Genomic DNA, 23,166 nt, shown 5'->3' on the forward strand with positions numbered 1-23,166 from the left:
CTGACGGTAAATGCAGTTTGGTATTTGTACCAAATGCCCTATGACACAACAAGCTCACCTGGTATCTTCCCAGTGACTGAGTCTATACACAGCATAGATATTCTCAATAATTTGCAAAATTTCCACATTAGTTTGTCACTTATCATAGTTGGAAAGACCAATAGACGATAATGAAGCTTTGCCCTCCTCATCAAAATAATAAAACTTGGTCTTTGATTAAGAAAAAGCCACAGTTTACTTTGTATGGCTAGCCTGAGCTCATATACATAATTTTTTAACTTATTCCCTTGCTTCTCTTTCTCTATAGCTGAGACTAAAATCTCAACCTTATCAATTAAATTCAAAATGAATCGTGATGCTAATGGAGGCAGAACCCAGAATGGAAGAAGCTACTGTGATTTGCTTGATTCCTGCTTAAGACATCAGGCTTCTTCCTGGCTGGTGTTCAGGCTTAGAAGGACCCATGCAGAAATAAAAACAGACTGGACTTGGCCATAAAAGGTGTAGCTTCTAGGTGGGGCTCTGCCATTAACCGCATGTGTACATTATATTCTTAGCACTTAGGAGTAAGTGCTCAGAATTATTTCTTGATTGAATGACTTCACTTTCTAAGTGACCTTGGAGGAGGGTTCTAACTACCTGAGTCCATGTTTTGCCTAAACAAGGGGGCTAGAGTAAATGATACCTAAGCTCTCTTCCAGTTCTGTAATTCCCATATATTGAAAAAATTCTACCAAGTGTTTACCATTTATAGAGCATATCACAGTATATTCTCAGACTCTTACAATGTATTGTCTCCTTTTTACAGGGAATAAAAATTTCCCGGTACCGTATTTTGATCACATAGTAACTTAAATCTGCACAACCTAGTGTAAATCCCTTACTCTTAATATTCCTACGTATCCATAGAACCAAAAGAAATTACAAAGTAAATAAAAACAAAACTAACAATGTGAATTTATTTCAAATTACTATTTATTCAACTAGATTATTTTCTTGAAATTAAGTTACAAATGATGACTTCAATAATAAAGAATTTGTATTTAATAACAAAGAAGATCTGGCCCTGAGTTTCTTTCTGTTTTAACAGTTTCTCCCATGTTGACTTAAATATATTAATACAGAAAATGCATATTTGCACTGATGTGTTTTATAAAGTATTAATAATTTTAAGACTTGACTGCTTAAGCTAATATGGCTTCTCACTTTAATGAAATGCTGCCATAGGAAGTTCTCTAATGCCAAGTTTAATTAGGGTTCACTTGCTCGTTCTGTACTGTGGTCTGCGTGAACGTAAAGTCTGCATAGCTGCATTCCCGAATCCTTCACTGCGTGAGTATATATCGTAATCACTGCCGCTATCAGGAGCAGAAGAAATCCTGACAGTGAACTGTTGGAAATTGACAAATAAGTCAACTCACAACACAGAGATGGGAAATGTGTGATGGTAGAGGTAGTTCTGAACTTACCCAGCCTCTGCCAGGGAGACATGTGTCACGGCTCAGTTCCTCTATTACTTTTCTCCAGTGATTGCAAAACCCTCCTTCCTACAGTGTACTGCAAATGTTTACTTACGGTCTTTACCTGGAGTGAAGTTAAACACAAAAGTAATTATGGTAGCAGAAATAAAGAGCTGGGAGTCAGTTCCAGGCAGTAGTGCCGATGACCCAGAATATACTTATATTGAATGTTTCATTAAAGATAAACACTTAATGTGATAATATAGAAGACCTCAAAGCCTCTAAGAATGTTTTCTGGGCTCATATGGGATTTTTCCTGGGCTCGTAGGGGGTCACAGTTTGAGAAATACGATTCTGAGCATTATAGCTAATAAAAACGTTAAGGTTCTCTTATAAATACTCAGAATGCATTTCTTTTAACTGATAAATTTAAAATCAAGAAACTAGTGGAAGAAGCTTAATACTTTATCAAGGTTCTAACTAATCCTATTATCTATTGCCATGCTTTTCTTACAGAAATTAGAGCCTGCAGCAGGTGAAGCTAAACTTTCAGCTAGAGATTTCCAATATTGATGTAGATGAGAAATAGTAAAAATATAGAGAGACATCAGATACTCTCTCAGATCCTTGTTGTACTCAGCTTATTTATCTACTCAACTGCTTTGAAGAAGGCATAGCCTCTCTCAAGCCTGCCTCTCCTCAGCTTGCAATGGTGATGCTAATGAGTACAATGCTTTCAAAGAGAACAGAACAAGGAGACAGAGAAACCCCAGGGCACAGAAAATGAGCTAACTGGATAACCTGTTCCCCGGCACAGAGTTCTGGCTGTACCTCTAAAATAATAGCACAGGGAGATCAGCTCGGTGCTTTGTGACCACGTAGAGGGGTGGGATAGGGAGGATGGGAGGGAGACACAAGAGGGAGGAGATATGGGAACATATGTATATGTATAGCTGATTCACTTTGTTATAAAGCAGAAACTAACACACCATTGTAAAGCAATTATACTCCAATTAAGATGTAAAAAATAATTAAATTAAATAATAGGACAGAATATTTTTTTAAATTATACATTTTTGGTATTTTGGAAAAGATCAATGTTTGTCAGCACGAGACTTGTATGATTTAAAAGGAAAATTGTAGGTGTACCATCCTTTCAATTGAAAACAGGTAAAAATGTTAATGGACAAATGATCAGGGTTCAACTGCAGGCCATTCCCATTAGAGCAGCCCTCTGTTCTCTGTGTGACAACTACAAAGATCTATTTATACGTAGGAGCCTTGAGATCAGTTCACTGTAGTCTGTGGGGGGAAGAGTCAGTAACCCTTTAAGAACACTGAATTCCCAGTATTTTTCACTTAGAGTTTCTTAATGATTGTTTTTTAAGACACAAGCTTCCATGAATGTACCTGGAATCAAACTGTTGATTATTAAAGTAGGAAGGATAGACATGGGCTAATCTGATCTCTTTCTTTCAGAGCTAAGCTTGACTCACAGAGTATAGCTTAGTAGTCAGGGACACGGGAATTTTTGTTAGATAAAATTCGGGTTAGGGTGCTAGTTTCATGATTAACTGTAGCATGGCCACAGGTAAAGATATTACTTTTCCTAAGGGTCATTGTCCTTATTCATAAAATAATATGAATGATAGTATCTATCATATGAGGTTGCCACAAAGATATTAGGCCAGGTATGAGCATAAAGTTCTCTTCATAAGAAAAGTGCGTAATAAATGGCAGCTTAATTATTAATGCTTGCAGTCGTGTGATGAATTGCTGCTCTGTGATGGTATATGCCATGGAAAACATGTTCTCCAGGACCCCCATATAACACTAACCATTACAAACTATTGCAGAAAGAACACTGGATAACAAGATACCTGACTTGACTTTGATATCAACTTGACCTGTGATTTGGGGCACATCTCTGTAACTTCTCTCAATCTTTGTTTCTCCTAATTAAAACACAGGTAAGCCTACATATCCTTTAAGTGCCTTTCTAGAGGTAAAATAATATCATTACCTAATTTTGTCTGCATTCCCAGTCTCTGAATGAGATGTAGATGGCTTACATCTTTATTGGAGGTAGGTGAAGAGGTTGCTCTTGGGTTGACACAATGCTGTAGCCACTAATAGAAGATTCTTACCTTTGCTGTTTCCTACACATTTTCCGTTGACCTGTAACAGAATCAATCAAAAAAAAATTACTGTATGACAATTGTGGTGAGGTAAGAAGATGGGTCCTGGGGGAGATCTGAATTTGAGAAGGCAAACATACATATAAGAAGAAAACTATTTTCATTCAATCCTAAGCATAATTTATGTCAAATATCAAGTGCTAAATTCTTGCTTAGTATATAAATGAAAAGGAGACTGAACATTAAATGTTTCAAAAATGGCTAAGACTCCAAAAACAAGGAGAAAGTGTCAATACTTCCTGTCTCTCTGTCCTGTACTATATTTCATTTAGACATGTTACTCTTATAGCCTCAGTCATTGTGAGTGTTTATGCATCCATGCCTCAGATAAATATATGTATATAATACATGAAGTAAAATACAACAAGAAAGAAGGAATGAAAAACACAAGTAGTAGAAAGTCACTTTTTCCTACAACCTTTTAAAATCTTTAAACTTGTGTTTGAACTTTTAATCAGTTGATGAGTTTAGACATTTCTCTCCCAGTAATGCTACCCTCTGAGTCTCTGATGCTACCCGTGGGAAGAAGAAACTGAATATTTCAAGATCAGGTTTTGGGGACTATTAGGGCTCACAACATACCAGCCTGACACAAACCTGTTAGAATCTCATATCGCTTTTATAATTCCATATTTGACTCCTCTTCAACTGCTGCTAAGGAGGCACTGTGGTTCAAGGAGACCGTTCTGTTTGTTTCTTTCATTCATTTAATACGTTATTGAAAGTTTGCTGGTTTCTAGGCCCTGTGACAGCTCTTTGTGATTCAACAGTGAACAAGATACCGCCTACGCTCAGACCTTACTTACAGACAACACGCCTTTGTGTAGGCTCCAAGGAACACAGGAAGATAAGCTGGGATCCTCTAGACTCTTACGAAGTGAAGAAAATGTTCAACCCAGTCTCTTCCACAATCCAAAAATAAGTTTGCAGATGCAATTTCAGCTGCTGTCCATCAAACTGCTACTGTGGCAGAACTCGGAATGTGAATATGGACGTGGGAAATACCCAGGTAGACGTCGGGGATGATAAATGCCTAGAAGTTGTTAACCATATACACTGCAATTTTCTACATATTCGAGTGTTGCCCAACAGCCTCTGCAGTGGGCTTAAGTGCTTTCTGAAAACAGTTGTTTCAGTTCTCCTAGCCTATAAAAGTGAAATACTAGAATTCCCCCAAATTAACTCTATCTTAGGTTTTTTTTCAAGAACATGGATTTTCGCATTCCCTTGCTTGAGACACTTCTGTGGATCTTACCGTATGAGATTCATACTCTAACAGGAAAACATATTCTTCGTCATCTTGCTCCTGTTGTCCTAAAATCCCTCCCCTGTCCTACACCATCTTTCAGCCATAACAATGTCTTCCCTTTTCCCTGGACACATATGCCTTTTCACACAACAGGGCTTTTACATGTGCTGCCCTATTTGTCAGAAATGCTCCATCATTTTTTTGTACTATTTGTCACTATTCACTTTTGTACTTGGCAAATTCCTATTCACTTTTTTGTACTTGGCAAATTCCTATTCACTTTTGTACTTGGCAAATTCCTATTCACTTTTCAAATTGCAAATTCCTCTACAGATTATCCTGTTCTATCCTCTGTGACCTCACATGCTTGCTAAGACCACTGACTAGAGTCCTGCCCAGTTCATATAGTGAGGCATTGCCTGTTAACCTAACCGGACTTGAGTCTTCAGAGGCAGAGTGTTTTATTCGCTTTTGCATCCATAGCATATGTGGTCGAATCAAATGGATTGAAAGATTCAGGGTCTCTCTAAACTTCAAAGAGCAAATGTGATTCCAACAACAGGAGATTTTAAAAGGGAGAATGACTCAGGAAGGATGGGGGCTCTCATGACAAAATTGTGAAGATTTACTAACACACGACCTTACTAAGGAAAAATGATCTGTTTGAAGAGGAGTACGTAGTTGCCCAGGCTGTCCTCTAACGAGTTAAGATATCAGTGATTATGTATATAAAAAGGAAAAATAACTAGGTGCAGAGAAAAGATGGGGACTCGGGAGTAAGGTGATTCGTTCTGGGTCACTAGAATAGCCACAGAGCTTTTTTCTTCTGCAGGGAAGCAGGCTTCCTTCATGGAGAAGCAAGATGGGAAAGAAAAACGGCAAAGTCCACCAGACCACGGAAGATGAGCCCTGGGATGGTGTCACTATCCAAAGAGGCTGATTGAAGTGATGAGGTGTATTGATCAAGCAGGTAAAATTTCCTAGTTTCATGGGCTCCCAGTGGTATTAACTAGCATCCTTACAAGGTCTACAATTCAGGCCATGCTTCAGTCCACATGGAGAAAGATTTGCAAAGGATAGACAGGTTACTAGAGCCACAACCAAAGGAGTTCATGGAGGTCCTATCTCCAGCGAGGTACAAAGTACAAATCAGGGTCTGGGGAGGTCAGTTATTGGGCTGGGAAATTATAGAATGGAGTAGGAGGATAAGTGGCTGTTGGGTGCTTAGAGATATAGGGGAGTGGAGAACAGAGGAAAAATCCCCACTAAGAACAAGAGATGCCAAACTTAAACAGCAAAATTATCTTCTCATAGGTGGAAGTGATTAATGTGTTATTGGCTGTGTTAGCTAGGGCCTCTGGCAGAGCGAGGTTAAGGAAGAAAAAAAAGAACATAGGATCAGCAGTGCGACGTGGCCACTATAGGCTAACCCTCAACCCCAGTCTTCATGAATAAGAGTAAATTCATAGACATGTATTATCTAGAATAAAATATGTGATTAATACTCTACTTTTGAACTGTCATGTGCACACCAAGAATATCATATTATGTTTTCAGCGTGAAAGTTAAGATGGAGCAAGACACATGAACATATTGAAAGGAGGTTAATAGCCAGAATTCAGGATAACCACAAACTATACTATATAAATGCAGGCTTAATTTTTAGCCAGAAAAGAGAAAACCATGAATCATTATGGCACTGTTTAAATATGGAAGAGGGACTAACCCTAGAATTTGTGAAGCTGAAGCAATAATTTGAGGTTGGAGAGTTTACACTCTGTCGAAATGCAGACCTTTGTCCTTTTCTCCAGTAGCACAGCTGTCCGAACGAAACTGGAAAGGCCTCCCTCGTGCGACATGTACACACCAATCAAACGTGCCTATTGGTGAGATATTTTGTTCAATATGCTGATAGGTAAGAAAAAGATTAGAATTTTTAACTCCGGGACATCTCTGACTTTTAAAGTCAAGTCTGTGTCATGGCAGACAGTATTGTGTGAGTATTAGGAATTCCTCAGGGGATAAGAGAAGATGCATGCTGAGTCAATAGCAGGTATTTCCAGTTGGTTCTCCTATCAGCAGCATCTGAGTTTTATTTCTTCTTTTCTAAATTTTCTAAATTTTATTTCCTGTCTTTCTCCACTCTTTACAGTGAATAGAATTAGCAAGCACAGTCATGTTTGTCTCCTTGCTTACTTTAAGGGGAATTCTTCTAACATTTCTTCATTAAAAATTATGCCAGTAAGTGGGCTTCCCTGGTGGCGCAGTGGTTGAGAGTCCGCCTGCCAATGCAGGGGACACGGGTTCGTGCCCCGGTTTGCTACAATACCGCGTGCCGCGGAGCGCCTGGGCCCGTGAGCCATGCTGCTGAGCCTGCGCGTCCAGAGCCTGTGCTCTGCAACGGAAGAGGCCAAAACAGTGAGAGGACCACATGCCGCAAAAAAAAAAAAAAAAATTATGCCAGTAAGTGTTCAGTTACAGGAAATGGAACCACTCCAATTATTTTAAGCATAAAAACACTCTATTGAGTGTTGAGTACTGATAAAATATTTGAAAATGATGCAGTAGTGGAATCTTGAGTGTTCATCCAGGAAAATATATATATATATATTTATATTATAAGTATAATATATATAATTTATATATTATTTTATATAATATATTATTTTTATAAAGTAGTATATTATATTTATATAATATTATTTATATTATCTCTCTCTCTCTCTCTCTCTCCTGACTTGACTTTCCAAAACATCCAGAAGTATAGCTTCCACCTAACTTCCACCTACCAGACCTCATTAAGTTTATGTGATTGAAGGAATTTAATTCACTTGCAGAACCCCTATCGATGAGAATGGCTGGGAAATGCAGCTTTTAGATTTCAAGTCTTTGCAAAGGAACTCACTAGAAGAAGGCCAGTCCTGTGGTCCTCCACAGCTATACATGCTCTCCCATGGACATTTGTGCTTCCAAACAGCATCATCCTGTTTACACTCCCTTAGAAGGGAAACCCATAGTCCTGTCAATCACTGGACACATCTCTGGGTGACGTCCTTTCCTTTTCCAGGTAAGTCATAATCCCATTTTACTAGCCTGTAACCTAAGGAATTAAATGGCTAACCCCCATCAAAAGTTCTTTTTTTTTTTTTTTTTTTTTTCCCGGTACGCGGGCCTCTCACTGCTGTGGCCTCTCCCATTGCGGAGCACAGGCTCCGGATGCGCAGGCTCAGCGGCCATGGCTCACGGGCCCAGCCGCTCCGCAGCATGTGGGATCTTCCCTGACCGGGACACGAGCCCATGTCCCCTGCATCGGCAGGCGGACCCTCAACCACTGTGCCACCAGGGAAGCCCTGCCACAATTTTTATAAATGCTTTATGTTGCACTTGAGAAGGGTTTGTTTTATGTATATATAATGTGTGTGTGTATACAAATATATATGTATATATACACACATATTTTTAAACCAGGTTATATATACACAGTGTTTTTAGCTTTTAAAAAATTTTTTAAAAATAGTAAATACATTATGAACACTTGCCTTTAAAAACTTCAAGGCATGTTACTAAAAAGAAACCTTTTTAAACTTTAACACAGAACTTGTCCACAAAAGTTTTCAAAGTCCTGGAATCCTCTTTGAGATTTGTTGTTCTGGGACTCATGGATATCAGGCACTGAAAGAAGTCTATGTGTGGATGTGGATGTGTACAATGTTGTCACTGTCCCATACTGTTTGTGTTTGTTTTCTCTGCCTCTTTGTCCAGATAGTTTGGCAGAGAAATCTTTAGAGCATCCGTGCAAACTGGGAAGATAGGGATCCACTCTACACCAGGCGTGGAGGAGGTTAAACAACAACAGAGAATAAAGGTAAGGTGCTGGCTTTTGAAGGAGGGCAGAGGGGCTGAGCTCCCCTGAATCTAAAGAAAACTACGGGGAGACCATTTACAGACCATTGACAGAATGAGATGGAGCCTAGGACTCACTCCTTTCAGGCTCTTCCTTGTCTCTGCCAGAGTCTCTAAGAGAGAGAAACACATTCCAGGGCTGCCGGGGAGTCTGCACAGGTTAACCATTGATTAACAGCCTTGCTAGGAACCAAGTCACGGAATCCTGCAACACTCCACCCAGATCGCGTAAAAATGAGCCCTGCTGACCAGCTTGAGAAACACCCCCTTTAAGTTTCCTAGAAGTCCAATGTTTGGTGTGATGTAGAGAACAGTGAGGCACCACCCCCTGCCACATGGCCTTAGAGGGCCCTTGGTCTGACGGAAGGTCGATCTTACAAGGCGTCGCTAAACGCTTCACAGTGATATTCTCGCCGTCATCTCTATGCCAGCTTTCCTGACAGTGCTCTGGATTAGATGCTTACTCAGAAGCCATTTTTAATTTTAGCATCTGGAGGGCTGGGAGCCTTCCAAACTAGCAAGTCACGCTGTAGTTTTGAGAGCCTTTGCTTATTCTTGTCCTCACGCGTTTTTTTAATAGGCGATGGGAGCAATCAGGTAACACTTGACACACCCTGGTCGAAAACCCCCTGGGATAAATCACCTGGTAAATTAGGTATATTTTCTACCTTCCATGTACCTACAGGTGATGGTGTCATCCTTGTCATTTCAGATCATATCTCCGTTCATTGAATACAAGAGAGATTTTTGTCTCTAAAACCCCACATTAAGTTTCCAGGATTATCTCCTCAGCAGGTACCTCAATCCTTAATTAATCCTGTCACTTTCAGCCAATGGCCATATAAGATGAGGAAATGGGGATGAGGAGGGAGGAGATGGGGGCGGTACACCAGGTAGGTGGATGATAAAGGGAGAAAAAAATCATGAAAAAACACGCTATGCCTGGCATAATGTTTCCAAGGGCCAGTGCAGAATCTAGACTAAATGCGTGATTTGCAGCATTCAGATCCTGCTTTATGTCTCAGCTCCACCCAGATCTGGCATTATGTCACTGTACGACTTGCAGCACATCTGTTGACCTGAGTCTCAAGTTTCTCTTCTGAGAAATGAGGATCGATCGTGTCCCTTTGGTTCTAAAATTCTGAGTTTGTGCTGCCTTTGGAAAACTTGTGCAAAGAATAAATTCGGCATTCCTCATTACCCTCAAAATCCAGGATAATCGATCACTTGTCAGAAAGCCCGTCCTCAGGGCCCCTCCCGACCCGAGACGTGGACAGCATAAACTTGCTCTCTGTATCATATCAGGATGAGAAATCGTAACTCCAGTAAGTTATCTGAAACATGGGCCATTTAAAAGGGAAGGAAGACAGGGCAAAACATCGAATGAATTGTGATATTAGATTGAGAAATTGAAAATATATATACATTTCCTATTTATATTTATTCTTATATTTGCTTTTATTCTGCAAACTGAAATATTAACCTCTGAGAAACAAAGATTTTTCTGTTGGTGATTCTGTTCATATGAGTTCAGAACTGGCACGTTCTTTAACAACCTTGTATGCTGCTAATTGTTTATTTGAAGAGAATAAGAGTGATAGAAGTATAATTTCGTGAAGATCAATACCTGAAGTCATTAGACAGATTGGTAAAATGTGTCACTAGCTGTGAGAACAGTCAGACAGACAGTGGCAATGTCACCGCATGGGCTTACCTCCCACCTGTCCTCATGAAGGTGGCAGGTAATGAACTTGCCAACTCTTCAACAGCTACCTCTATGTCAAGGCGATAATTTCTCATGGAATTTGGTTGATTTCGTGACTACTTTTGATAGTTAAAGTAACAATATCTTTTGAACCCCTTACTCTATTGAATATTAGCGTTTTATTTTTAATTTCATTAAAGTAAGTGATTTATTCAAGGTCATACAGCTAGTAAGTGATAAAACTGGAACCCTCATTTTAATTTTTTTCCACCACACAATGCTTGAGCATGTGCATGTGTGAACACACACACACACACACACACACACACACACACACACACACAACATGATTGATTAAGAATGAATCAACCGATACAATAAACAAAGCTTTGAAAGTCAGTAACCCCAGAGGGTAACGTACTAATAATACCATCAACTCTTATCCCAGAACATGAGGCAGGGACCATACTAATTCCCACTTCCTTGATCCTGTCTATGCCCCACCATCAATTGCTTAATCTAGAAACTGACTTGGTTTTAGCCCAATTGTAGCCCATAATATTGCCTGCAATAGAGTGAGAAACACTTGAATTTTCTAAATTTCTTCAGAACATAACTCTGAAACATAAGAAAATTGCAGTGATGACTTAGAAGAATCACAGGTTATAATGCACTCAACTTGGTCAATCAATTTTATCAGCTTTATCCAAGCATGGTTGACCTACAGTGAAAATGACCAATTATAGATGCACAATCTGATGCATTCTCCAAATGTGAAGTCATTTAACCACCGTCACAATCATGATATTGAACATTTCTATCACCTCAGAAAGTTCCTTCGTGCCCTTTGGCAACCAATCCCCCCCCACCCCGCCGGGAATTACTGTTCTGCTTTCCATCACTAGAGTTTTGTTTCTTCTAGAAGGACATATAATTGGAATCACAGAGTAAGCCTTTTGTGTCTGGTCAATCAGTAACCTTTGAATATTTATTAAATTTAGGACCCAGGCAAATGCAAGTTCTCGGGGGCTTATTTAACAGAATGGATCACTTTACTAGCACCAGGAAGCAGTTCACCTAGAGATTATGTCTTTTTTGTGCGTGCATTTTCAACCCTCTATGTGAAATACAACCTGGCTTCAAACAGTAATTTTCTGCAGCTCTGGAAGTTCGTGAGATGAAGGGAAACTAATTGTGGTTGGAACACACTGTTGGTATTGGCAAAATCTCATTTAAGCCTTAAAAGATCACACAAACATTTATTCTACATGTTAATGCAAAGGAAGCCAAAGGTGGTTTTGTGGACAAATAACAAAAGCATTTTGCTCTTGTTTGAGAAATCGTGGGAGAATAATATTACATAAATATCTGTAGGGCTGTTCCAATCTTCTTACATACTGAGATGTTATCAATTATTGTTTAAAATTTGTTTCTTTGTTTCCCCCAGTATTTGGTTTCATTTGCTGTCTGTGTTTCATTTGTGGTTCTTATTCTTTATTCATAATTGAACCAACGTCTATTTTATGACATACTGTCTCGGGCTGTGATCATAACCGTTAGGACAGTCTTTCTGGCAAGGTCAGCAAAACCGGAAGGGGTCATCTGAGGACCGAGATGAGGAGGGAACACATTTGAATAAAGGGTGGATTTTTGCTGTGCCTAAATCCATCCCCCGCCTCAATTAAGGACAAACCAAAGTCTCTCTATCCACTTCCCCCTCACCACAAGACCTGCATTTCTGAGCCCAAAGTAGGTTCTCCTTCTCTCAGACCCCGGGAATTTAGGGGAAAGGAGCCTGATGGTGTTAAATCACAACCTCAGGATTTATCAATCCAATCAGCAGACAAATGAGAGTCACAAAATGAAGCTGATCCTCTGTAGCGCTGACTGAAGGCCCCTCTGGTGTTCAAGACCTTGACTTTCTCTTGTTTATGTTTCTCACATATTTCTTAAGTTTATTTATGCACTGTACTAATACCTGGGAATTCAAAACAACTACAGAACATCATCCTTACCCTGGTGGGCCTCACAGAAAGAAGAGAAACATAAATGAGTACCTCTGGTGTTAGATGACCGGGACTACAATAGAGACACTTGTGTGCGTATGAATAGGAAGGGCCGGCTACTTGTGGACTCTGGGCAGATCAGAGAATGATCCAGAAGAGACGAGACATTTCAACTGAGACCTAGAGAAAAGACATGGCAGGAAGGAGCGCAGAAACACGAAAGCTTAAGGAAACTAATGAGTAGTTCACTTCACCATTTTGCTACTCCTAAAACATGAAGAAGCTAAGTGTCCATTATATTCCCAAGCTAAAAGATGTGAGGTGATTAAAAGTGATCACAGCTCGTGCATCTGAAAAAGGAAACAAATTCTTAACCTATTTAACGTTATTATTCTTTCCTTAACTATCTCCAGTTAAATGTGCTTCCATTCTATGAAACCGGAAGCTTATGAAATTAATCAGCACATGTGGAGAGGCAGCGGACATCAAGGCTCTTTCTTCGTTCTGTTAACGCTGGTCCTGCTGAGGGGCCTCGAGTGTGTGGTGCCCTTTTCTCAACATTCCCTCCAGCTTCATTTTCATGAGCTTTCTCATCCTGCATCCCACAGTTGGCTACTGACATCATTTCCTCTTGCTTTTATTCTCTAATGAGGTCGAGGTCTGACTTTTGAATTCTTTGTTCCATCTACCCAGTGCTAACATGCCGCGGAAGGTAGGGTTCTGATTAAGGGTCATTCATGATTAGGATAAAAATTTCCTTGTTATTTTCCCCTATCTTTTAAACACATAATGCCATTAAAGTACACTGAACTGTGTCCCACTCCCTTACAGCTCAAACCAGAAGATGATTCACGTGTGTCCCCAGATAGTCTTAATTTCAAGGACAAGTTCTTGTTGATGGTAATTCAGAAGAGGGCTAAAGTGAACAGGAAAACAATTATAGCACCTAAAGTGATAGATAAGGCAAAACGAGACTCTTGTTCACAAATCATCATCACCATGCCCAAAGATTTACGGAGTGTGACTAACGTCTCTGCATTATGGCAAAGATATGGATATAAAAGAAGACTCTTGAATTTGAAAACGTTACAACCACAGTTAGAAATAAGACATTAAAATATAAGCCCTAATCATGAAGTATGTAAACTGTTGACTTTAATAGTATAGATACAATTAGTCACTTAATGAATTTTAAAAATAAAAATTATTGAGGTCCTCTGTAAAAAAGAAAAGAATTCCTTCAGGCTGACATGGAATGCACAAAATTGCTACTCCCTTCCCTAAAACCTAGATTATCAAACACACAGTTTGCTTGTGCCTTGGAGTCACTGTCATTTTAGGTTGCCCCTAGCGAGTGTTCTTTTCTCCAACCATGATTGGGTCGAGCATGAGGGAAAACTAACACTGATTGAGACCATTCTTCAAGCATGGCATTGTGTTAATAGTAACCCAGTCATCCCTGAAATTCAGGTTAAATCGACTTAAAACCCATTTCAAATTCCTAAGGAGTTTTACCTGCGATTCCACTGATATTTGGCGGGACTGGAGAGGTAGAAGAGGGGCGATTTACAGCTTCATAAGCCTTCTCACTGCAAGCCCTTGTGATAGCCTTGGCAACTGGGCTCTCCTTCGGTCCAGTGTGCAGTTCAATCTGTGTGTCCTGGACAATGTGCTCTCCCATAAGGATGAGTCTCCATTAGAAAAATCTATTTCTTTCTTAAGGTCCTATATTCTGGTGTCTGTCCTTTGCATTATAAGCCTGGAACGGCAGTGTGATGTTCTGTATTTTGTAACAAAGCTGGTGATTTGCCACAGTATCTAGCAGACTTTACCTGATGGAGAAATTAGCTTGTAGTAGGTCAAGTGACCAATATTTGGAAGTGTTACCACAACAAAGCCCAGTTAAATTCAATGAATGCTCAGAAGGTCAGCCTCAGATTTCCATCCTCACCTGCAACCGTTTCACCTTCCTTCTATCTTGAACAATTAGAGTTCTGCACCCATGGGCACGCTATGTCCATCTCGCTCATGTGGCATTGTTCCCCGGAAGTCTTCCAAACTTTCATTGTTTACACAAACTCTCTCACGATACAGGTATGGCATCACTAGGTCAGTGATGACTTCCTGAACCTTAGAATGGATTGAGTGCCATTTCACATCACCTGAGAAAGTCACCAACTGAGAAAAAAACTCTACAATATTAAAATTATCTCTTTCTACACCTTTCTCTTCTATCAGGTTATAAGCTCTTTATATTATTTCAGATTTTTGTAATATGTGATTATAATATCTCAAGGGGTAGTCTCTGGGCTACCATATATAGGGATACTTTAAAAACCCCAAAGAGTGTGACATTTTGTCTTTTGCTTCTAAATTTGTGTCCCCAATCACCTTGCATAGTTCCAATAGAAAATGGGTGCTTAATATATATTAGTAGACCTGACTTGAATAATGAGCTATGTTATAATAGGGTTGTATTATATCAATAATTAAAGTTTTACTCAAATCCTGTGATAAAGAACAAGGCTTAATTCACCCTAGAAAGGGCACAAAGCCCTTGAAAATGACAAGATTAAAGGCTTATTAATATTGCAGAAAATGTGCAATCATTGACATTTATCTATGATGCCTCCTAGTTTTAATGCTATGTCACTTTAGGACTCGACAGATCAGCCCTATGAAATTCAATTTTCCACTTTTTTTGATTCTTATTGGGTGACCATTGGAGAAAAATAAGAGCAAATATGGAGCTTTGGGAACATACGATTCCCTCTCTAAAACAGCGTAATCCTGTAACAAAAGAACAGGGAATACAACAGAGCATCTATACATCAAACAAAATGTATGCATACTTGAGGGAAGAAACCTGAGTTAAAGGATACGTAACATACATTTAACAGAAATAGTCAAGTAGGGAAATAATCTCTTAAAAATATCTAAAATCATGTTAATCATGGGTGAAATGATGAATGTGACCATAAAAATAACAACTGTTAGAAATAGGTTTTATAGGGAATCCCTGGCTGTCCGGTGGTTAAGACTCCCACGCTTCCACTACAGGGGGCGTGGGTTCGGTCCCTGGTTGGGGATCCCACAAGCTGCACAGCCAAAAAAAAAAGAAATGGGTTTTATATAATGGAAAAAAATCTAAAAAAGGATATATATATATATATATATATATATATATGTAATGTATAACAGAATCACTTTGCTGTACACCTGAAACTAACACAACATTGTAAATAAACTATATTTCAATAAAAAGTTTAAGAGAAAGAAATAGGTTTGAAACCAAGACACCAAGATGACAACACATGTTATTTCCCTGCTGTCTGTTGCTTCCACGCAGCAGGATACTACCCGCTCTCTTGCGAGTGAAATGTAATTTATAGAACTCAAAATTCCTTTGCAGAGACTCCACTATGAGGATATAGTTCTATCAAGAGTAGGTGATAATTAGATGATTAATCAGGCACAGGATTGTTTTCACTACTGGTGTCTCTCACTCTGCAATTCCTGCTCATTTTGCTCTTCAAGGAGACACATTTCCCAAAGCTGCTGATGGACAGGCCCACACTCACATGCACACTGTACATTTGGTCTCCCATAAGCTTGTCGAGGAAAATGCTTCCTGCTCAAAGGGAGAATATGGTATTGAGCATATACTTTTATTAAAATCCCTCATCTGTTTGATATCCCATCTACAAAGGCACTCATTGAATTGCAAGGCAAAAAATACGTGGTGTTTGGGTAAGGATTTGTTCAGATCTTGGTCTTCAGAAATTATTTAACCTTTCACATGAAGCTTTCAGTGGAATCTTTCAATAATACAGAGCATTCTTGGACAGTGGCCTGTGTAAGTTCATTATACAATTAATGTTTGTAATTTCTAGCTCAGGAAAGTAAACATTCTCAAATATCTACAATACTGCAAGGTGGGTTCAGTTTTTGACATCTGCACATATTACAGTGGGTTGGTTTGAAATATCACCATAATCAAGAGAAAGGAGCAGTGCCTAGCAGGCTGACTGGCAGTTGGTAATTTAGTAAAAGCCATTACCATGATCTCTCAGACTTTTCTCTGTGTGGCTCTGAGCTACATGCTCTAGATCTGTCCTCCCAGACAAATTCCTTTATAAGGCTTTTAGTAATAGCCCCACAGACAGGCCCCCATACATTAAAAGGGAATCAGCATTAAAATAACCAAATTAGCCAGGTAGATAGAACACCTTGTAGAACATCTTGTAGAAAATCTGTGGAGTAAGCATATACGGGAATAAACATAAACTAATTGAAACACTAAATAAATATAAACAAACAATTCATACATGTGCAGTGATCTAAATCATAAAATTAAAACATAAGAGTCGTATTTAAATTACATAAATATTTTAGATGAATTCTTGCTAATTTAATATCACTCTAACATTTCAATAGAGCAAGTAACCTAAAAATAACTACCCGTTGATGCTTTTGTGAAAAGTTTTCACATGACACGACTCCATTCTTCTTTTAGATGCTCTATTATTGAAGTATTATGCTAATTCAAAGGGAACTTCCCTAGGTTTCCCAATAATTTATGAAGTTTTACTGTTCAAATAGAATGGTTGCTAGTGAGTGGGGTTATTAAGAGAACACAGTTTAGAATCAGAAGACCTGGATGAGAGTACATCCTCCACCACTGTGTGAGTCTTGGAATGCATATTCGTATTGTCTGAGCCTCTCTTTCCTCGTCTGTTAAATGGACCCAATAATAAGATTTGTAGGGCTGTTGAAAAGATTAGATGATATTTTTGTGTAAAACTTCACAGGACAGAAATAGCTGTTGTTACTATAGACCATTTTTAAAATCCAACTGTTAAAATAAAAGGTAATTATATTGTTAGTTTTATACCCTGAAGTGGCTCTGAGGACTTTTGCCTAATTGCTATGAAAGAAAGAAAGAAAGAAAGAAAGAAAGAAAGAAAGAAAGAAAGAAAGAAAGAAAGAAAGAAAGAAAGAAAGAAAGAAAGAAAGAAAGAAAGAAAGAAAGAAAGAAAGAAAGAAAGAAAGGAAAGGAGAAAGAAAGAAAGAAAGAAAGGAAGGAAGGAAGGAAGGAAGGAAGGAAGGGAGAAAGGGAAGGAAGGAAGGAAGGAAGGAGGAAGGAAGGAAGGAAGGAAAGAAAGAAAGAAAGAAAAAGAAAGAAAGAAAGAAAGAAAAGAAGGGAGGGAGGGAGGAAAAGAATGATCCCATTGTCCGTAATCAAACAAAACTGATAGGGCAGGGGCCGCTCTACCCCCCCCCACCACAGTGCCCCCTGCTGTTCCTTTCTGGGGACGGCAGCTCTGCCCGTCCACCTCTACCCGGCACCCTGGTCAGTCCAGCTCTACTGCACCCTCCTTCCTCACACACTCAGCTAGGGCTTCCCCTTTTTCCGAATCTATAATGAAATTCCTGACCCTCCTAACTTAATACTTCTAGATATGATCCTGAAGCAGGGAAAAGTGAATAAGCAGAGAGAAGGACTTAAGAAATGTCAACAAAAGAGAAGCAATAAACAAGACATTTAAGGAGTGTAAAGGAATCCAGAATTGCTTGGTGAGCAGAAAATCATTGTGGGTTCTCTACATACTTGTTAAAGGGGTAGGTGTGTGCTCACACCAAGAGTATGCATACAACACATGTATACTACATGTATACACAATAGTTTCTCCTGGGTAAATGCCCCACTAAAATGAGAAGTGTATGAACCTTTTTGAATAAGAGAATGATTTATAAATTCCCTTTGACCTCAGAAATTTAATAATCTGTCCAAAGATATCAATACTCCATTATATCAGAGGTTTTAAAGCTTCTTTAAGATGAACTCAGAAAGAACTAAGCAGTATTCAAATTGTCATTCTGACAATTTTTGCAGAATAAAGTATATTATGGGAAAAGTACACCAGTTATCAAAAGGAAATCCTGAGCTAATAGCATTTTTTTCAGAAGAACTGATTGCTGCCCAAAAAAGAACTAAGGTTCTTTTGTTTTCTTTTAGAATAATCTTACCTCATATATATTTTCCTAAATGTCTTTTTTTTTTTTTTTTTTTTGCGGTACGTGGGCCTCTCACTACTGCGGCCTCTCCCGTTGCGGAGCACAGGCTCCGGATGCGCAGGCTCAGCGGCCATGGCTCACGGGCCCAGCCGCTCCGCAGCATGTGGGATCTTCCCGGACCAGGGCACGAACCCGTGTCCCCTGCATCAGCAGGCGGACTCTCAACCACTGCGCCACCAGGGAAGCCCCCTAAATGTCTTTTTATTCCGAAGACATTAATATAATTTTATCTCAGAAAGCTTCCTTTAATACCTGGAGTTAGTTAAGAAATTAAAAATAATTATCACAGATTCCATCTTGAAAAGTGTGGAGAAGTTGCTGGTCAGAATTGTACTTGATTTTTCCAATGGTATGGGAAGAAATGAGTGCAAATAAGATAATTCAGTTATGAAAATAAGGCCTGGCCTATTTAGCCAAAACCTAAAATAAAATAAATTGGATTGGGCTCACATGAGTGAGTACAGTGAAAATCATGCTGCAGACCTAGAGGACTTGTGGCCACAGGTGAAGGAGGGATACAGGAAGGAAGACCGTGAGATCTTAGAACAATTTTCCCCCCAAAAAAGGCTTCTTGGATCCTCACGTAAACATCATGCCAAAATAGATCCCAGACAAATTCCAGTAAGACTCCACTAATCAAAACACTAAGTTATTAAGTAATCCATAGAATACTTTGAGGAAAATATAAGTAGGTCTTTAACAAACCTATTGGAGGAGGATCCCATTAACTTCCGCGTAACTCAAAAAGAAATCCCCCCAAATAGATCTATTTGGTGAAACTGGTTGAATCTAAGCTTGGATGTTTCCAATGGAACACACCAAGCCAACCACAAAGGTGGTTTACAGTGAGATTTGTGGGCTTCCCAGCACAGTTACCCATCCTTCTGGGACCACACCCCTGGGCCTGTGTGCGTGGGGCAGGACTGAGCCAAGCTCCGCTGTGGCAGTCAGGGGAGACTCCGATCGCCTTACACCAGGCAATGACGCCCCATTCCCTGGTCACAGCAGTTGGCTCAGGGAAAATCCAGAAGCCAAAGGAGAACAATGGGATGTGAGGAGACACTTGCTAAGGTCTTCTGGGAAGGGGCCAGTTCCTCTTCTCTCCACAGAAGCTATTAGGAGTGATCCTGTCTCCTCTTATGAAGTACATAATGTAAGGACTGAGGTCTGGAACTGTTGAGGCCCTTTTGCTGTTACATGAGGCGCGACTGCAGGGGAGAGTGGTGGGAGACGGCGCATCCCTTACAGGCTGAGGATGAAACCAGCACTGAGTGAGGCAGAGGGAAGAATCAGGATGAATCACGGCCCTGGGTATGTAGCTTGAGTTATTACATAAAGATTCTTTTCCTGATGCCAGATTTTTAGTTGCAAACCCAGTAAATTAACTTTGTCGTTTAAAACATTTTGAGTTGGGTTTTCTACAACGTGCCGCACAAAATATTCTAAATGATGCATATTTAAGTAGACATTTTCTCAAGGCATTTTTTGGAGTTTCAAGGAGGGTTTTTGAGTCATCCACAGAGAGCCTTAAACGTATGAAAAACAACAGGAATACAACAGGAAATAATTTCTCACTTTATAAAAAATGCATGATGGGTCTCTAATGAATGTAATCCACCCTAGTGCACTTAAGATAGAAACTGACTTATAAATATTTTATGTTCTTATTTTTTTTAGGTACAATATTATAATTTTTAATGTGCTTTAAAAAATTTTTTTAATAGATCTTTATTGGAGTATAATTGCTTCACAATACTGTGTTAGTTTCTGTTGCACAACAAAGTGAATCAGCCATATGCATACACATGTCCCCACATCCCCTCCCTCTTGAGCCTCCCTCCCAAAGTAATAGCCTTCGTCTCTTAGGATTTTACAGTTTCTAAAGCTGTTTGGTGTGTATTATCTCACTGAATCTAGGAAACCCAAAGAAGCTTATGTTGGCCAAGATCCCAGGAGGGTACTTTTAGGAAGAGCTGATGTCCATCTCAACCCTTCTGACACTGATACTGACCCACTTCTCTGTTCTCCATCATCATGCAAGTACCATCCATCCATAATTACCACACCCTATCGTTCACCGGTCACCCATCTCTCACAAAGCAAACACACAGCATATTCTGTTTGATGGTCACTGGTTCAGTAGCCCTGTTGTCAAGTGGGAAGCTTCTGTGCTTATTGGGAGACACACTGCCCATGTGTACTAAGTGTACAACTAAGCTACAACATTTGGAAAAATCACTTAAACACTTTGAGCCTCTGCTTTATCACATGAAAGTGGAATAAGTGTCCACATCATAGACTTTTGAGTACTAAGCAAGATAATTCCTTCTATGTTCTTTTATTCTTCCTATGACCTGTCTTACCCTCTTCAATTCTCTGCTCATAAAAATTTGCATATTTCCCTGCTTTTAAAATTGATCATTTTATTCCCAAGCTTAAAATCTTTCAATGATTACTTGTTTCTAAAAAATGAAGCCTAAACTCCACATCAGGGCTTCCAAGATTACCCCTGACCTGGCCCTGGACCACCTTCTCACTTTCTGTCACTTGGTCACTCCAGGGTCTATGTGCTCCAGAGTCTAGATCCTGCCCTGGATGGCATGAATCCTGAATGTTCCCTTCCGTGTCAACAAACTTTAATCAGGCTTCTTCCTACTCTAGACCCTGACCTCCCTTTTCTTAGAGCATTTACTTTAGAAAACTTGTAAATTTTTTCTCTGCATCTTTGTGATGAATGCAAATCTTTTTTAGAGACTCTTGCAAGTTTTACAGCCCAGGACTGTTTTTGTCAAGGGCTTGGAGACATCTCTTTGAAGTATAAACGTCCAGGGAGATAGCACCCCATTTTCCAGTTTCTATCGGAGGTGTGGAATTAATTGGTGGGATTTGCTCCAAGTTGGAAAACTAACTCCTGTCACAAGGGTACAAGAAGGTTTGCTTTTTCTTTTGGTGAAGCTGATGAATCCTGACTTTGAAAATCCCCCTGCCCTGTTTCAGTGGAATTAAGGTCAGACTGAGTTCCGGCCTCTCTCTCCTATTACAATAGCCTGGAATGAAGTCGTGTTTGCCTGTCTACATTTGTCTGGTGCAATTTTTGCTTTGCCTATCCCCAGATGGAGCATGTGGTATGTTCACGCCTACCTTAGCCCGTGTTCTCTCAACTTGGAACCACTTTCTCTCTCCTACCCACAGCTCTTCAGGCATTCCTATGTCAAAGGATTTACCACACAGTTCACTGTGCTCGCTTCAGCACACTCCCCACTTGGGCGAGGAGCCTCTTGGGGACAGAAAGTGTTTCATTCAAATTTTTGTTCTTACATGTTAACCCAGTGTTAAATGCTCAGCAGACCCTCTGCAAATGCTTGGTGCCTACCAAGAAGAATAAACAACTTCTCATCCCAGCAAACTGGCTTTCAGCCTCTTATTTTATTGAGGCTGAAAAAGTAAATTCAAGTGAAAAAGGAAGTTGGAATTCAAAAGGAAATCCCACAGATAAACCAGGAACAAAATACTTGTATTGCTGGTCAGCAAAGATGTTGAGAAAACTAAACCTGTATGGTCTTTTTGTGCAGGAAATTAACTACCCTGGTCACGGGAAGTGGTGGTAAAAACAAAGACAGTTACTTCTCACGCTTCAAAAGTGTAGTTCCTTCCAAATAAAATGGAACTATCTCTTTAATGTTTCCATATAGGTTAAGACTTCAACACTTTTCCTAAGTATATTTTAGACATTAATAAAGCAGGTGTTGAAACAAGATTTTGGGTTGTGTGTAGGCAAAATCCTATCTTAGTTTGGTGACCACACCTAGCCTGGGGAACATAGATGCTCAAAGAAAAACAGAAGTGGAGTATACACACAGTAAGCCAAAGTTATCAGCACTTCATTTACCTGTGCCCTAAAATATCTCAAAACTGAATAAATATGGATGAACATTAATTTTCTAGACAAACCACCTGTAATTTTTAGCAAAAGTGTTTTCAGATCAGCCACAACAGAATTTTTCTCCCCTAATTGAACATAAGTACATAGAAGATTAACAGCAAAGAAAGTCATATTTTCCCAAGGAAAGGGCAATTCTACTCGTACAGACTTCATCCCAGTTTGAGAATGATGAGATCTGCAGAGGAAATAATTGCGTTCCTGTGGGGTGCTCTGACATCTCAGATTGCTCAGCACCTCGATATTAAATTACTCAGAGGTCCCACTGGTCACTGTTTGTTAATGCACATGGAGCCAGCAAGGGAACTGGCAACTGAAAAGTATTTTCCGAGGAAAAGCAAAGATACTCAATTAGAGTTTTAATAAGAAACCCAGGAAATCTCAACAAGAATATAGTTAAATTAACTTCAATTTTATTATGTTTAATCTTTTCCCAAGGTAGACAGGAAAGAAGCTTAGATGTAAAATAAATTAATTTTTACTGTTTTAGAGACTTCATGTAGATATTAGCCATGACCTTTAGGAGTCACATTGGTTTTATCTACTTTGGGATGACAGTAGCTAAAAGTTAAAAGCTAAAACTAATAGTGGGAAGGATAACTGAACTATATCCAATCACTTAAAATT

General features: G+C 39.4%; 1 protein-coding gene across 7 annotated transcripts in view; it reads left to right on the top strand.

Annotated features, from left to right (window-relative positions):
- LOC307176742 (uncharacterized protein) overlaps positions 1–7,822 on the top strand; it is a 101,255-nt gene extending 93,433 nt beyond the window's left edge. For 3 of the 7 annotated variants that reach the window (XM_079903146.1, XM_079903134.1, XM_079903147.1), the window contains 3 exons: positions 3,317–3,430; positions 5,740–5,877; positions 6,719–7,079. The gene's annotated coding sequence lies outside the window, so the exon portion shown is untranslated. Of the gene's footprint in view, positions 1–307; positions 379–3,316; positions 3,431–4,428; positions 4,668–5,739; positions 5,878–6,718; positions 7,080–7,666 lie in introns of those variants that run through there. The other 4 variants (XM_079903141.1, XM_079903140.1, XM_079903142.1 and 1 more) reach the window with 4 other exon arrangements.
- Positions 7,823–23,166: the final 15,344 nt, after the last annotated feature.

The sequence above is a fragment of the Stenella coeruleoalba genome, assembly GCF_951394435.1.
Source record: "Stenella coeruleoalba genome assembly, chromosome: 18".
Taxonomy (NCBI): Eukaryota; Metazoa; Chordata; class Mammalia; order Artiodactyla; family Delphinidae; genus Stenella; species Stenella coeruleoalba.